Raw genomic sequence first — 17,378 nt, 5'->3', positions numbered from 1 at the left:
TTAGCTTCAATCTCCATGGAAAGCCAGCGTCGTACTGGTTTGTGTTTACAAAACTGTTTCTCTTGAAGTGTGAACGAATCCAAACCTTTCCTGACTGTGTTTCTGGCCAGTAAAAACATACCACATTCACTGATCCACGATTGCTGGGTCTTTTGGGAAGACGAAAAGGGTCAACTTGTCTTCATAAACTAAAACAAATTTCTTTAAAGACATCTGATGCAAAAAACAAACTACTTAGCTCTGAAAGCTACAAGTGGATCACCAATTCCTTGCAGCACAATAACTTCCACTTTTGAAATGTTTGCTGTGGATATAACTTTTGTGAACATTATCAATTTAAAATGCATGTGGTGCATGCTCTAGCTTTCATGGGCCCCCACTTCCTAGAGAATTTTACCACAAAAGGGAATTCTAAACTCTGTCATGTCAAATTGTCTCTTGAGCAAGAATTTGAGACTACTGGGTAAAATGAGTTCCGTCAGCATAAAAATACTAACACACGATATAACTTTTTTTTAGGGGGGGTCATTCGAGGGTAAAAACCAATTAATCTTTTCTACAATCTTGCCTTTGCCTGTGTTGAGGAACACTGATATTGAATATTCAGAAAGGAGAGTCTGAGAAAGGGATTAAGTTGGCAAATAAAATGCCTACTGCTGGTAAATTACTAGAGGATAGTTTTAGTACAGAGTTTGTATAAATTCATTCTATAATGACTTATAATAATTCTTCAAAAAGTGCATGGCAGCAGATGCTCAGCATTAGTTTCTAGATTACCAAAACAAGAAAAATCCCATTGACAGTACAAATGAACAATTTGCTGAACAATGATAGTAAGATGTTTGCCAAAATGCTTGCACAGCACATCAAAAAAGCAAGTCTGGCTCTGACTCGCATAAAATTGTCATAGATCTAGTGGGGTTCTTTGCTGGCAGGCTTGTCAACAGTAATGAAGATACTTTAGCATTTAGTTATAGCAATATTGCAAGATAGTGAAAATATATTTGACTGTATGGAATGGTCTTACCATTTTACAAAATATTGTTTTGGTCTAACTGATTTAAACCTCACTTTCTTTACACCAGATTTTGAACATTTTTGCCTTCGTCACAAAGCCAACCCACATAGTACTGATATCAGCCTTTTCTTGAAAGATTTTAACCTTCTTTATATTGATGACATTCTGTCATGATACTGTTAAAATTAACCTCTTTTTTTATTCAAGAATAAATCATTAGATTTCTTTAGTAGACTTAATTTAGCAAAAATTTTTTTTATAGCTATTCAATAGAGATAGCCTTGCTTCAGCAAGTGTAGCTATAACTGCCCTATAACACAAAACAGTAAAAGTGTTAGGGTCTGGAGAAGAGTGGACTAAGAAGCGAACAGAAAACTGGAAAATAGATGTAATAAATGGGTTTATTTACCGCATCGACTGTGAAAGGGCGTGCCTACAGCCCTAACATCTTGGTACAGGGCTAGCAGAGGCAGCAGTGCATGAATTTACGAAGGAAAGAGGTACTCCTCAATCTTAAAGTTATTCACTGAATTTTGAACCGATTTCCAAACGTATTAATTTGTTAAAAACGTCACACATGTATCTATGATACAGGGTGCTTGGATATTTTAAAAATGCTGGTTTTCTTCCAGTGAACTTGCCGCAGCGTTTCCCTGAAGCTGAACCTCATTCTAATGTCAACATCAAAACATACTGTAGATTGTAATGTCCCTGTCACTTAGACAACTTAGCTCATATCAAGGGTGAAAACAGTGGGACTGAGGGATGAAATTAAGAATGTGGGGCCAGCTACATCAGTGAGTGATGAGTTATAAACATCACTATATATTTCCATCCCTCTTTCCACTAGGACCACAATTATGCTTTGCCTATGTAGCAGCATGGAAGTGCCCTTCTATAGGTGCATTCCCACTGTAGGAACCTTTTGCAGTTCCTATAACCTTTTCAGGAACTAGGCCGTTTTTTTGCGGATTCGGACATACAGGAACTCTGGACCACGGCCCTCAGTTCCTGTAACCATTTTAGCTCCTTCTCCGAAGCAGGGTCTTTTCTGGGTTCCATAGGAACACATATGACGTAGGTGTTTGGTGGTTGGTAGCTACGCCCCTTGTCTGAAATATTTACTCATACGACACGGACACAACCGGCGCATGTTTAATAAGTTAAACTTACACATCGTCCCCTTTGTCTGCGGCGCTCTGCTCTCCTTCATGAAACGAAGAAGTATCGCTTGCAGCTCAATTGTTTGTCTCCTGACTCTGATCTTAGATTCCTGATGTGATCATCCATGATTAATATTACCGTCATGCAGACCATGAACACAGTGGCCTCCTCGCTCTCCACGTTAGCTTCTTGGTGGTGTTGTTTTCTTCTCTCCTTACTTTTCGTGGGTTTTGTTTTGTTGTTGTGTGTGGCTCTAGAGTAACACGTCACATTCGCAGACAGTTCCCATCAGTCCTGACCAAGGTCCCCGACAGAGAATATAAAGAGACCCTTCGATCAAACTATTTTGACAGGTGACCTTTGACCTCTTATCAATCATTCAAAAATATTGTGACAAGTGACCTTTGACCTACATCCGGTACCTGACATCTGGTCATGTGACCTTTGACCTCCTAAGGAAGGGGGAGTTTATGGGTAGGGTTAAGATTGATTACAGCTAAGGTCAGGAGGTTGTGAGAAATATATTAGTTGAATGTTTAAATAAGAGAAAGGGTTAGGGTTAATAGGAAAGGTTAAGTTGTAGAAGCGGTCAACATTTTAAGTCTCGTCCCTGTAAGGTAAAGATGAGAAAATAATTAGATGTGTGGGGGGTATTGTACGACCCCAGGAGTTGCCGGCACTGCAAGGATTTGGGTGTGGGTAACAGACATTTGGCTCTCTCTGACTGACCAACTCATACAATGAGACTGAACTGCAGGGGGTCACAAGAATGCACCATACTGTGACACTGAACGGAGGATGGGGTATTTATAGCAAATAGGGGTAGGTTTAAATTACACAAAAAGGTTTCCCTCTTAGTTTGCACTCATGGTGCATATGGTATCAAGGGTTGATCTACAGAGAATTCACTAACAGACCAGGTTGCCCATAAAGTTTACATCTGGTTCTCTCTGACTGACCAACTCATACCATGAGACTGAACTGCAGGGGGTCACAAGAATGCACCATACTGGGTGAGAAACAGCCTGTGTCTTACTTCACAAGTAAACAGAATCAATACATCTGTTACTAACCGTAGGATGGATGTAGAATAAGTGTGAAGAACAAGTGATCAGGGGTCATTAGAATGCATCGTACTGTGCGGGAAACAGTCTGGGTCTTAGTTCGCAAGTAAACAGATGAACATATATGATGTTCACAAGAATGCATCATACTGTGGCACTGAACAGTAGGAATAAATGACCAGGGGTCATAAAAATGCAGCGTACAGTGTGGGAAACAATCAAGTGTCGCTGTCTCAGTCCACAAGTAAACAGTTTCAATACATCTGTTTCTAACCGTAGGATGGGTGTAGACTAAGTGTGAAGAACAAATTAGTTAAATTACCACTTCAAGAAATTTTTAAAACACTCCCTTATTTCTATGGAGGGGGATGTAAGACTATATAAAATCGTTCAGGCATTTACCTCGGGGGCTCAACCACGTCAGGACTGGAATCATGGACTCTGGTACGCAAAAGTCTCCTCTAAATCTTTTAAATCTTTAAATCTCTTAGGTCAGTACTTGTAATAGTAAAAAACAACTTTTTTAGGACAGAAAACAAGAGTTGACATCCATACACAACCACCCGGCGGTTCTTTGGGCCTCTTTGAACTATTCGACAGTGAGTAAAAAGATCTGATGATAAACATATGAATGCGTGTATAATTATATTACCACATCATGACAGAGTGTTAATTTCCAGAGCCGGACGCGGAAGATTTGGATGACTTCATATTGACACAAGCCGATTATGGTAATGTTTCTTTAACTTTAATAACCTTTAACAAGTGAAATGTTTCAATGAAATGACATCAGATATAACTGTTTACAGATTTATTAAACAGTGCGGAGCAAGGGCTTCCCCGAAAGAAGAACCCAGCCGTGTTTGAGGGAGAGCTGACTTCCATCGCATCAAGCGGGGAAAACGGACTTTCCCTGAATAAATCTCGGCTACGACGAAGACTGCTCCCTGTTCAGAACAATCAGTTTTCAGCGGGGTGTCCAAGTGTTACTACAGAGGACGGGCAGTTGGAATCATCGGTGTTACACACACCACCGAGCATACGTTTCTCCCCTCGAATACCGCGGCCCGAGTCGCCTGCAACCGGCTTCGGCCCTGAGACAGTCGCCGGTGAAGGAACACAAGCTGTCGGTGTACTAGATTGCATATCGGCGCAACTATTCGAGGCGCCGAGCCTTGTTCGCGGAGAGGGAGGGGATCAAGTATTTGAAATAAAATTGGACAGCCCTCGATAATCAGCCTGATCTGCGGGGTAAGTTAAAAAAAAAAAAAAAACCTCATCATTCTTTGTTTTTGTTTTCTCACGTGTACGCGTAAGCGTCATACGTCATCAACACAGATGTGACGCATAGGGAGAGAGTGAGGGGGGTGGGTGGGGGTAGTGGTTAAAAGAGAACAGCCTTTTCAGTAGAAGTCATCTGAAGTGCAGTGTGTAACCCTCTGTAAAATAAGCCAGTTGATATATTATTACTGCTCTGTTCACTTTTCCGTGCTGCATTCAACGGGAGCATTACATGGTAACACCTATGCATATTTCACATAGTGTATACTTAAGCAAGGTTTTTTATTTATTTATCTATTTTAATGCTATTAAACTGTGTTTCAATTTGACAGTTCCTGTGACAGTTCCTGTGAGGTCCGTGGTAAAGAATCAACGGTGCATTAGAGTGCGCACCAGGCTGTCGCTTGTCCGAGAATTAATCAGAGGTACAGTTTCTTTCTCTATACGTTTCTTTAGTGAACAGAGCATGCTTTACTGCAAAAATGATGTAGACATACTCTTCAAGGGGTCAAATTCCGCGAGCAATTCTTTAACGAGACGCGCTTGGACCCCCTGAAATGCATCACGATCGCGTCGGCCTGTATGAAGGTTTTTACCGCCAACTTTCTGCGGCCTAAAACCCTGGCTATACCTTCACCCGTTTGAGTTTTACGGCTGTTTCTTTCACGGCTGCCCCGTCTGCCATCTGCCTCAGGACGCATGTCCGCTGAGGAAGGCGCCATTTGAACAGTTCTATGCAGAGACCCGTGAGAGAGAGAGTGCTTCAGTCAGTTTATGGTCTTCGTCTGCATATCATGTGGGAGCACGAGTGGACTGAGATGAAAAAGTCCCATCCGGAGGTGATTGAATTTCTCAAGAGCTTTAACGCCCCTGAACCTCTCTCTCCCAGACTGAAACTGTGCACTACGCTGACTTTACATCTCTTTACCCCTATGTAAATTGCAGCTTTCCTTACCCTCTCGGCCATCCCAGAATTATTTGCAAAGATTTTGATGACCCTGACAGCTACTTTGGTTTCATAAGAGCTGTTGTTTACCCTCCGCGTGGGCTGTTTTTCCCAGTTTTACCTTACAAGTCATCTCACGGAAAACTTGTATTCACTCTCTGTCGCACCTGTGCTGAAATGAATAACCAGGCAGGTGCATGCAACCACAGCGATGAGGAGAGAGCACTAACAGGTGTGTTGGTGAGTGTGGAGTTTAGCAAGGCGTTAAAGCTTGGTTATCGTCTTGCTAAAATCACTAAGGTGTGGCACTTTGACAGGACCAGTAGCTCAATCTTTGTAGACTACATACACACATTTCTTAAGGGTAAACAATAGGCTTCAGGATATCCCGCAGATGCACTTGATGAGGAGAGTAAGTTGAGGTATGTCAGAGATTACAAGCTCCATCAAGGTATTCAGCTGGATACCAGCAAAATAGAGGTGAACCCTGCTAAAAGACAGGTGGCTAAACTGTGTCTGAATAGTTTCTGGGGGAAATTTGCGCAGAGGAACGACCTCCATCAGACCACCATCATCACAGACCCGAAGGAATTTTTTAATTTCATGTTCTCGGGTAAATACAAGATAGCCTACTTCCACTTTCTAAACCGTGACATGTGCATGGTGCAGTGGACTTACAACAAACGGTGCATCGCTCCTCCCAACAAGGTAAACAATGTATTCATTGCAGCATTTACCACCGCATATGCACGTTTAAAGCTGTACAGCTGTCTGGAAGTAATGCAGGACAAAATTCTCTACATAGACACAGAAAGTCTGATCTATGTGCTGAAAAAGGGTGAGACTCCTCTGAAACTGGGAAACTATCTGGGGGATTTGACCGATGAGCTGGGGGGGTGACACAATTCAGGAATTTGTTGCAGCAGGACCCAAGAGTTACGCCTACCAGACCAGAAATCAGAAAAAAGTATTGATGCGCGTTAAAGGCATCACTCAGACGCATGAATGCAGCGAGAAGGTCAACTTTGACAGCGTCAAAGAGTTAGTGGAGGGATACTTGGCTGACTCCAGAGAAACGGTGATCGAGACCCCTCAGTGTACCATCAGAAGAGATAAAAAGGGGTTTCTGTTAAAAAATGCGACATTCCTGAAAAAGTTACGGGTGGTTTATGACAAGAGACGCCTTTTTCCTGACGGTACAACTCTGCCTTTCGGTTATTAAGGTATTAAGGTGATTAAGAGGGAAAAGAAAAAAAAATGTCACAATTTTCTGATATGAAGGAGATTGATTTTGACCCCAGACTAAAGACTCCTTTTTCATGTCTGGTTGTGGGGCCCAGCAGATGTGGGAAATCGTTTTTTTTTATTATAAAAGTGTTTTAAAAAAGTGTAACCATGTGATGGATTGTTTACCTGGTAATATTGTTTTGATTTATACCTCTTTCCAACCATTGTACGCTGAACTGCAGCGGCTGAATAAAAACATCAAATTTGTGGAAGGATTGCCTCATTCTTTTGAAGATGAAAATCTGTTCCCTCCTGATCATAAGCACTTGGTTATTCTGAAATGACGTTATTTTTCAGGCTTCAGACCATCCTGAAGTGGTAAAAATTTTCACACAGTACAGACATCACAGAAATATGAGTGTCATGATGTTGACTCAAAATGTATTTCATCAAGGGAAATACAGTCACACCATCAGCCTGAACAGTAACTACCTGGTGCTGTGTAAGAATCCCAGAGACAGATTGCAGGTGAATATACTAGCCCGTCAAATCTTCCCCTCAGAGAAAGCTATCATCCTGGAGAGCTTTGAGGACGCCACCAGAGAGCCGCATGGAAATTTATTTGTCGACTTGACCCACTCATGCGCAGAACAATACAGACTGAGAACGGGTTTACTTCCTAGTCAGTGGCCAGTTGTCTATGTTCCGAAAGCATAGTAATTTATCATGTCAGCCCGTATAAAAAGGAATGCTCTGTTACTCAGAGCTCTGTACGACGCCACACCTCAGAAACGTAAGGACATTCTCGGCCATTGTTCACCCGACTTTCTTAAAGCTTTGTGTGAGATTGCTCTGAATATTTTAAAGGGTAACATTAAGCTATCCCCTCCCCAGTATCGGAGTTTGAAAAAGCAAAAGAAAGTTATCAGACTGCTGGCTGACAAGAGAAGCGGTTTAAACGTAAGCAGTTGGCTCTCAAAAGTCAAGGAGGTGGGTTTATTCTCCCCATCCTAACGGCTTTTGCACCCTTAATTGGGGATCTAGTGGCTGGAATCGTTAGAAGATAAGAACCATGTCGCTCAGGACAGCACAAAAGATGTTTCTCATCTCACCTCATCAGTTCAAACACTTGAGTCAGTCAGAGACTTCTATCAGACAGACGGCGGAGGAGGATTTGGATAATAAAATGAGAGCGATAGTCGACGAGTCAGGAATGACCTCTTATGAAAAAAGTAAGAAATACGACGCCCTGCTGCAAAGATACCTCACCCTAATCAAGCGAGGTCAGATGGAGGAGCCACGGATGACTGTGACTCTTCAGCGAAACAGTCTTAATGACCTGAATCAGATTCCCGTGAGACGGACCGTGTTCACGAGCCCGATCAGTTAGAATTGGATGCAACGGCGAGTGAGGTATTAAAAATCCTTCCAAAGCGCGATCGCAGAAATGGTGAATACATCTTGAGGGAATTATCTGAGAGAAATAGCTGGACCACCAGAGGAGAATTTGTTTATCAGGGACAGGTTGTGAGAGGATCACATTTGGTTGATTTACTTAAAAACCTTCTGCTCCCTTTTAAAAGAAAAGCCCAAACCATGCAACCAACTGGCTGGACAAGTTTTCTCAATGTCTTGAATGAAGTGAACATACCTTTATCCTCTGTGAATAATCCGCAAGCCCGTGAACAATACCGTCGTCTCAAAACAGAGCCGAGTGGAATGGAGAAAATACCATCTGTAAAACCGAAGAAGAAGATAACCCTCTCCCCACATTTTTTAAGATCTGGACATGGTGAGCGAGACGAGGCTGCAGATGAACATAGATACATAGAAAGATAAAACCTCCGCGCTGGGCATTTGTTCTCAATAAAAAATTTTATTGATTCCAATTTTCAGAGTCTACAGAGTCATCACTTTCATGCATTCACAATTTGTAGCACTCTTTGAACATCTGTAAAGAACAGGCTCCGTGATGAAATGAGGTAGCACTGTGCTTTCTAAAGCATCTCTGATATTTTTTCACAAAGTTAGATACCATCACATCATTTTTAAGAACATCGTCACTGTAGGAGGATAATACTTGTTGCAGAGACATTCCGCACGCCCGGTGGCAGAGATAATAAACGCACTGCTGACCGCACACGGTGTTCAAGGTGTACTGAAGTTGGTGATTATGGTACGTTATCTTCAGGGATCGGTCTTTCAGAAATGACACAATGTCTGAGGGGTAGTGAGAAAAATCTGGCGGTAGCCCGTAAGAGTCGAAAAAGGTGGCTTGACCGTTCTCCTCCAGAGTCACACAGAGTTCAGCAGGAGCCTTTCACAGAAAAAAATATCCCCATGGAGGGGGCCCATTAGGTGTACTTCTCTGGAATTAGCTGTACAGAGAGCCCTCTGGTTTAGCCCTCTGTTTGGCCCATTATTGGTTACTATAGAGTCTATGGCGCCGGCTGTATCTTTATAATAAAGACCATCATAGTTCTATATGGGTGGGTGAAATTAATCTATCACCCAGAGTAACATCGCATTGACTGAATAGTGTATTGAGAGGATAATTGATGAGACCCACGGGTGCATCGTTCGCCAAGTTTGTGCCGTCTGCATTGGTGATCTTCACGCGTAGATGTAACAAGGTATTGTTGAGATCCAGATACTTTTCACCATCTCCCGGTATAAAAAACTCAATCGGACCATTCTCAGTAATAGCGGATCGAGGCATAAGTTCCGTGTAGATCTTATCCTCAATAGAAAGCTGGGTCATAGGGACTAAAAATAAGTCCAGTTCTGCCATGGTGCACTCAGGGGATTTGTGATGCAAAAGAGCCATGTTTTACTCTCTTTCTCTCTCTATTTATGATTCAGTGAAATATATCCCTGCTCCGTGCAGACTTCCTCCGTTTAGGCTTGATCCTTCCAACTGACTTCTTTCTTTTGAGCGGCCTCACTATTTGTTTGTAGCTGCCGTTTTCAGATGAGGCTTAGCTATAGCAAAACCTTTTTTAACTAGGGGGGCTATGAAGCGAAATCATTTTGAAAATATAGAGCCTATTCCGCGACCGTACATTACAGGTGCTCCATAAAAACCATGCAGGGTACCTCCGACCTGGTTTTGGTAATAGTTTACGAAGCGATGAGGGTCATCCCTCATGTTTATCTGAACCATGTTGCTTTGTTTTGTTATCCTCCTCCTGACACAGACACAGACACTGAGGTGACCTCTGACTGAACGTTTGCTTGATAGTGACTAATGTGCCTGTGATCAACCCGTTTATATATATATATATGTATATATATATATAACTATATATATATTTAACCATTTTATATAGTCTTACATCCCCCTCCATAGAAATAAGGGAGTGTTTTAAAAATTTCTTGAAGTGGTAATTTCAACTCATTTGTTCTTCACACTTAGTCTACACCCATCCTACGGTTAGAAATCCACACCCAAATCCTTGCAGTGCCGGCAACTCCTGGGGTCGTACAATACTCCCCACACATCTAATTATTTTCTCATCTTTACCTTACAGGGACGAGACTTAAAAAAATCACAGACAGTGGAAAAATGTCAGTCTTAGTTTTACTGGATCTCAGTGCTGCCTTTGATACAGTTGACCACAATATTTTACTCAAACAACTGGAGAACTGGGCTGGTCTTTCCGGAACTGTACTAAACTGGTTCAAAACATACTTAGAGAACAGGAAGTACTTTGTGTCAATAGGTAACTTTACATCTGAGCAGACAAGAATTACATGTGGAGTTCCCCAAGGTTCCATCCTGGGACCTCTTCTGTTTAACATCTACATGCTCCCACTGGCACAGATTATAAAAAACAACCAAATAAACTACCATAACTATTGCAGATGACACACAGATGTATATAACAATGTCACCAGGAGACAGAGGGCCTGTACAGGCCCTTGGAAAATGCATTGAGGAGATTAATGACTGGATGTGCCACAACTTCCTCCAGCTAAACAAAAACAAAACTGAGGTAATTGTCTTTGGAGCCAAAGATAAACGATTGAAAGTCACCACAGAGCTTCAATCTATAAATCTAAAAACGACCGACCAGGCCAGAAATCTGGGTGTAGTGATGGACTCAGACCTAAATTTGGACAAACACATTAAGGCAATAACAAAGTCAGCCTACTATCACCTTAAGAATATATCAAGGCTAAAAGATCTGATGTCTCAGCAGGACCTGGAAAAACTAGTCCATGCATTCATCTTTAGTAGGCTTGATTATTGTAATAGCATCTTTACAGGTCTGCCTAAAAAGTCAGTTAGACAACTGCAGCTCATCCAGAACTCAGCTGCTCGAGTCCTCACTAAGACCAAAAAAGTGGAGCACATCAGTCCAGCTCTGAAGTCTTTACACTGGCTGCCTGTCCATCAGAGGATAGACTTTAAAGTTCTGATGCTGGTCTATAAAGCTCTGAATGGTCAAGGACCAAAATACATCAGTGACCTACTGACCCACTATGAACCTTCCAGACCCCTCAGGTCATCTGGATCCGGTTTTTTGTCAGTTCCCAGAGTCAAAACCAGACATGGAGAAGCTGCATTCAGCTTCTATGCTCCACATGTCTGGAACAAACTCCCAGAAAGCCTCAGATCAGCTGAAACACTCAGTGTATTTAAGTCCAGGTTGAAGACACACCTATTTTCAGCTGCATTTGAATAAGCTTGAGTTTCAAAACGGAATCATGTTTTAACTATTGATTTTATCTTTCATATATATAATTTTTTCTGATTTTATCTATTGTTCTTATTTCCTTCTTTTGTTTAAATTTTAAATCATGCTTTTTATTTCTTCTGTTTTAATGTCTCTGTGAAGCACTTTGAATCACCTTGTTGTTGAATTGTTCTATACAAATAAACTTGCCGTGCCTTGCCTTGCCTTAAAATGTTTACCGCTTCTACAACTTAACCTTTCCTATTAACCCTAACCCTTTCTCTTATTTAAACATTCAACTAATATATTTCTCACAACCTCCTGACCTTAGCTGTAATCATTCTTAACCCTAGCCATAGACTCCCCTTTCCTTAGATGTCAAAGGCCTCCTGAACAGATGGCTGATCTATGTCAAACAAAGGTCACACGTCAAAACAGCTTGATCGATCGATAAGAGGTCAAAAGTCATATGCCCAGATGTCAGCAAACGGATGTCAAACAAAGGTCACCTGTCATATTAATTTGATTGATCGATAAGAGGTCAAGGGTCACCTGTCAAAAAGAGTTTGATCGAAGGGAGCCTATATTCTCTCTCAGGTATCATTCACCCCTCTTCCTCCCCTGTTGGTGCTGGCGTTTTTTTTGGGTCTAAGAAAGACAAGACTTTGCGCCCCTGCATTGACTATCGTGGTCTGAACGCTATCACTGTCAAGAATAAATATCCCCTGCCACTGTTGGATTCGGCCTTTCACTCCCTTCACCCAGCCACTGTCTTTTCCAAATCAGCAGCCTATATGTGAGCATCTATGTGTAAGCTATTCTTCTTTGCATTTATCAGCAGCAAGTAATTCTTCATTGCACATGCATATGAAAATAGTAAAACAATTCCAATGCATTAGCGAAACCTTCTATAACCGGAGTGTCCATCATGATGCTGGGAATAGAACCTCTTTCCCAGAATAGTTCAACCTTCATTACTCAACTGATCATAACTCCGCAATGAGCACATTTCAAAGTATCATTCCTCTACATGTATTCAAAAATCTGTGTAAATGTTTAATATTTCTTATATTTGTTTATGTCATTCTGTGTGCATGTGGCCTAAACCCAATCTCTGTGTGGCAATTTTAATTTAAACAAGTTGAACTCTGCCTCTGATCATTTAAAAAAGGTGTGTACCAATATCAACCTTTCTCAGGTAATTACTGATCCTACAAAACCAAACTTAAGAGATCCTTCAAGGTTGTCCCTGATTGGCTCAATCTTAACAAATCAAAGGTAGAAAATCCGCAGTCTCTGAACTTGGTGTTAGTTATCACTGCTCAATAGCCTGTATCAGAATTGCAAAAATGAAAACATTAGGTCCACGCTTGGTATCCAGATCCTGAAACATCTCCATGAGCAGGCTTTTTTTTTTAACTGATCTGTTGAATAGTTATACTCATGACACTGTTAAAATCCCAGATGAAGATCTAGCACTTGACCATTTTTGTAAATCTTCTAATTCCATAGTTGATAAACACGCCCCTTTTAAAAAGTATAGAACTTAGAACAGGTCTAGTCCCTGGCTTTCGGCAGAACTGTCTTCTTTACTTTTTTTTTTTCCCCCTTGTCCTGTTCAGCATTATGGCAGCAGAATTGTAGTCTGAATACCTTTGATGCCAAACAGATTTTCTTTGCCAAGGGAAGTTAAATAAATGCAAAGCTCCCCTTGATGCCCATTTATTTACTTCTGTTTACAATATATGACATGTAATAGAACTGAACCGGACCGGGGGACAAGGAAAGAAGAAGAGGAAACAGAACAAAAATAGAAACAAAAACCAGACAACCAGCTGCTACACCAGTAAAAAACAAAACAGACAACAATCCATGGCCTCTGAGGGGAATCCAGACTTAGCGCCACCAGGAGCACCTGAAAGGAGACAAGCAGAGAAAAAACAAACACACAAACAAACAAAAACAAGAACAAGAAGCAGCAATCGCCTACAACACAGCTGTGGATATAGATGACCTGAGACGACATGATAATACATAAACTGTTTAGCAACCATGCTACTGGACTAATGAATGTGTGTGTGTGTGTGTGAGAACATGCAACACCCATGGCACAGGACCTACATGATAATCGTGCTTAGTTATGAGTGTATGAGCGTACAGGGCCACAATCCACAGCCCCCCCCCCAAGCAATCAGAAGCAGGCAGAGAGGGCCACAAGACCCAGGCCACCAGCAGCCCCCACAGAGCACAGAACCCAGGAAGCCCACCGCAGGGGCAACCACGCATCCACCCAAAAGACTGCAGAGGAAGCCCCCGGAAAGAGCCCCCATAAGCATAGGGCAGAGGCCCTCCGGGAGCCAGGGGCAACAGCCCACCGAATCCGCCAGGCCCCAGCCGCCCAGACATGGGCCGTGCACTGGACCCGGGCCCCAGGAGCCCGAGCGCCCCCAAACCCCCCGGCAGAGGCCCCACCCAATACCCAGGATTGCCAAGCGCCCCAGACAGCCACACAGTGGGTCAGCGCCTGCCCCAGCGCCCCTGGCCAAGTGCCCTGGGAGTCAAGACGTGCCCACAGGTGGGTGAAGTCGCGAGCAGCGGTGAGAGGCAACGCTGCGCCCCCATCGGGAGCAGCACAGGCAGGCCAGGCGACAGCAAGTCCCAGATCCAGGCCCAATCATTACCACACACACTTTCACGTCCCATACATCCACACGTCCTCCCTCCCTCGACTCCGCTGGGATGTAGTGCAGCGGGCACACCAGGGGGCCAGCAGCCCCCCAGCCACCACAGACCCCGAACCAGCAGAACAATTAATTAATCCTCCTGGCCCCTCCCGCCCCGAGCAGCAACCAGGAAGCAGGGGTGTGCGAAGAAGACCCCTCCCCTCACCCTTCTGGCTCTTCAATATTTTCTAATAGTGAGCAATTAAAATTGAGGGGCAGCCAAACTTGTAGAACTGGGAGCCTACATACCCAAAGAGCCCCGCCCACCAGATGTCACTCAGTGTAACCACCCCCCAAGACCTAATGTGTGTGTGTGAGTGTGTTTGATAAGTAGTAATGTCTAAGGTGTAATTAAAACAGGGGCGGTGAACTGCAGAGTGCAACCAAAGGGGACCTACGTGGCCCGATCCACTACACCCCACCGAACACACACGCCCCCAAAACCCTTCATGTGTGAATGTGTGCTGTGTACAGGAGCCAGAAGGGAGAGGGGTATGTGGATATACACTGGGGGAGCTACTCTCCCACAGAGAGGGCAGCCAGGGACTGGCTGCAAGAGGCATCCCCGCTACCTGGGAGCCAACACAGGGCAGGAGGGCCTGATGTCCACCAGGCTGGGGGCCTGCAGCGACCATATTCCGGGAGCTACTGTACCCCCAGAAGGTACCCATCCCGCCCCACCCCACTCAACCCAACCCCACCCCGGAGGACCTCTACAAAAAAGAAACAAACAACAACAAAAAACAAACAAACAAACCACCCGGTCACACCAGTTGCAGCAGCCCGGGCCTGAGACCCACCATCACCCGACACACTGTCCCCCCCAGCAATGACCAACCCGGTCCCCACAACCCGAGAGACCACCAGACGCCCGAAGCCACACAGCCCCCCCCAGCACACACCCAACCGCCCAGAGCGACGGGACAGCAACCCACCACCACCACTATGTCATAAAGCTAATCAGAGGGGACCAGAGAGAATGAAATTCAGCCAATTGATGTTTTGAGGAGGCAGACATTGTTTCCATGCTAATATAATCTAAAAGAAAATTTCTAAACTGGTTAATACACAGATTGTTCTTCGCTTTCCAGTTCATGAGAATAGTTTTCTTTGCGATACATACTGTGAGAACCATGTGTGCTGAGTTAATTTCCATGTTGATGTTGTCTAAGTCACCCAGTATGCATAGTGTGGGGCATGCAGGGATGCTACACTTTAGCCACTTTAGTTGATAGGTCCTCACAGACTTCAAGCCAGAACTTCTGGAAAGGCGCACAAAACCACAAAGCGTATGCATAATCATCAGGTGTGTTATCTGTGCAATGTGAGCAGATGTTTGAGTGTGTTAGACCCATCCTGAACATCCTTTGCCCTGTATAGTGTGTTCTATGAAGGATTTTGTATTGTATGAGCTGTAAATTAGGATTTCGAGTAATTCTGAAGGTGTTCAAACATATTTGTGGCCAGAAGCTATGACTAGAACTGATGGATAAATCTGCCTCCCATTTTGAGGATGGAAGAGACATTGTGTCATCTATCTTAGACAATAATTTATATATTTTAGATAGTAGTTTTGGGGTGCAGATGCTTACAAATTCTGCTACCCTAGTCAGGAGTTGTAAGTCTGGTTAGTGGAGGATATATTTCTTTGTTATTATAGACTTAAGTTGTTGATATTCTAGGAATTTATTGCTGCCTATGTCATGTTGTGATATGAGCTCATCAAATGAAATAAAATTTCCATTTTGGATTATATGTTCCAGATGTTTGATTCCTTTGATCTTACACAGAGTAAAGTTTAGCATTTTTTTGTTTTGCAGTATGTCAGGATTGTTCCAGATGGGTGTAAGCTTACACGGGACAAGTGAAGACTTTGTTATTTTAAGAAATTCCCACCGGGCTGTCAGAGAGGTGCTGATGTTAATGCTTTTGAAACATTTGTGGCAGGTCCGAGATTTCCAGATTATCACACAATGCTTGTTCTATATTTATCCATGGTTCATCTATTGGGCTAGGTTTAAACCATTTTGATATATACTGTAACCTATTGGCTAAGGAATAGTGCTGAAAATTAGGTAAATCTAATCCTCCACTGTCCTTGGTCTTCTGTAGGGTTTTTAAACTAATACGTGGTGGTTTGTTTTTCCACAGAAATTTGGAGATGCATGAATCTAGTGACTTAAACCAAGTAGCAGATGGTTTTATGGGGATCATTGAGAACAAATAGTTAACTTTTGGTAGTATCATCATTTTAATGGTTGTAACTCTCCCCAAAAGTGATATAGGTAAGGACTTCCAACGAGAGAGCTCGTCCTCTACTCTCTTTAATAATTGCACATAATTTAGCTTTGTTAGCTCTGAGAGCCTGGAGGAAAGGTTTATGCCTAAATATCTAATATTTCCTGACTGTAAAGTGATCACAGGTATATTCTGGACTCCACAGTTAATGGGCAGAACTGTGGTCTTAGACCAATTGATAGAGTAGTCAGAAAGTACTGAGAATTTATTTATGAGTGTGATCGTGTGAGTGAGAGACGTTTGAGAGTTCTGAAGGAAAAGTAAAACATCATCAGCATAAATACTTATTTTATGCTCAATATTTTGGGATTGGATGCCTTTAATATTTCTATCTTGTCTGATAGAAGCTGCTAAAGGTTCGATGAAAATAGCAAAAAGTGAGGGAGAAAGTGGGCAACCCTGTCTTGTACCTCTCTGCAGACTGAAGCTTGGAGAGGTTTGATCATTTGTCCTGACACTTGCTTTTGGGGAGCTATATAATATCCTTATCCAGTTGATGAAGTATGACCCAAACCCAAATTTGTTTAATGCTGCGAATAAAAATTTCCAGTTCACTCGATCAAATGCTTTTTCTGCATCTAGAGAGACTATTGTGGTTTCCAGGTTGTTGATGGTAGAATAGTCTATGAGATTTATTAGCCTGCGAGTGTTAGTGGATGAGTGTCTACCCTTTATAAAACCTGTCTGGTCAGGATGTATTATAAGTGGAGTTATTTTTTCCATTCTTTTGGCAAGGGCTTTACAAATTATTTTGAGGTCTGCATTTATTAGAGATATTGGGCGGTAGCTGGATGGAAGTATGGGGTCTTTTCCTGGTTTCTGTAGCAAGATAATGTTAGCAGAGTTCATGAGTGGGGATAATCTGCCATTCTGCTTAACTTGTAATACCATTTTGTGAAATGCAGGTGCCAAAACAGTCCAAAATTCTTTGTAGAACTCTGCTGGAAAACCATCTGGTCCCGGGGCTTTGTTACTAGG

This window comes from Leuresthes tenuis, unplaced genomic scaffold (assembly GCF_036924035.1).
Source record: "Leuresthes tenuis unplaced genomic scaffold, fLeuTen1.0.hap1 SCAF_2, whole genome shotgun sequence".
Classification (NCBI taxonomy): Eukaryota; Metazoa; Chordata; class Actinopteri; order Atheriniformes; family Atherinopsidae; genus Leuresthes; species Leuresthes tenuis.
Note: the sequence above shows the minus strand (reverse complement) of the source record.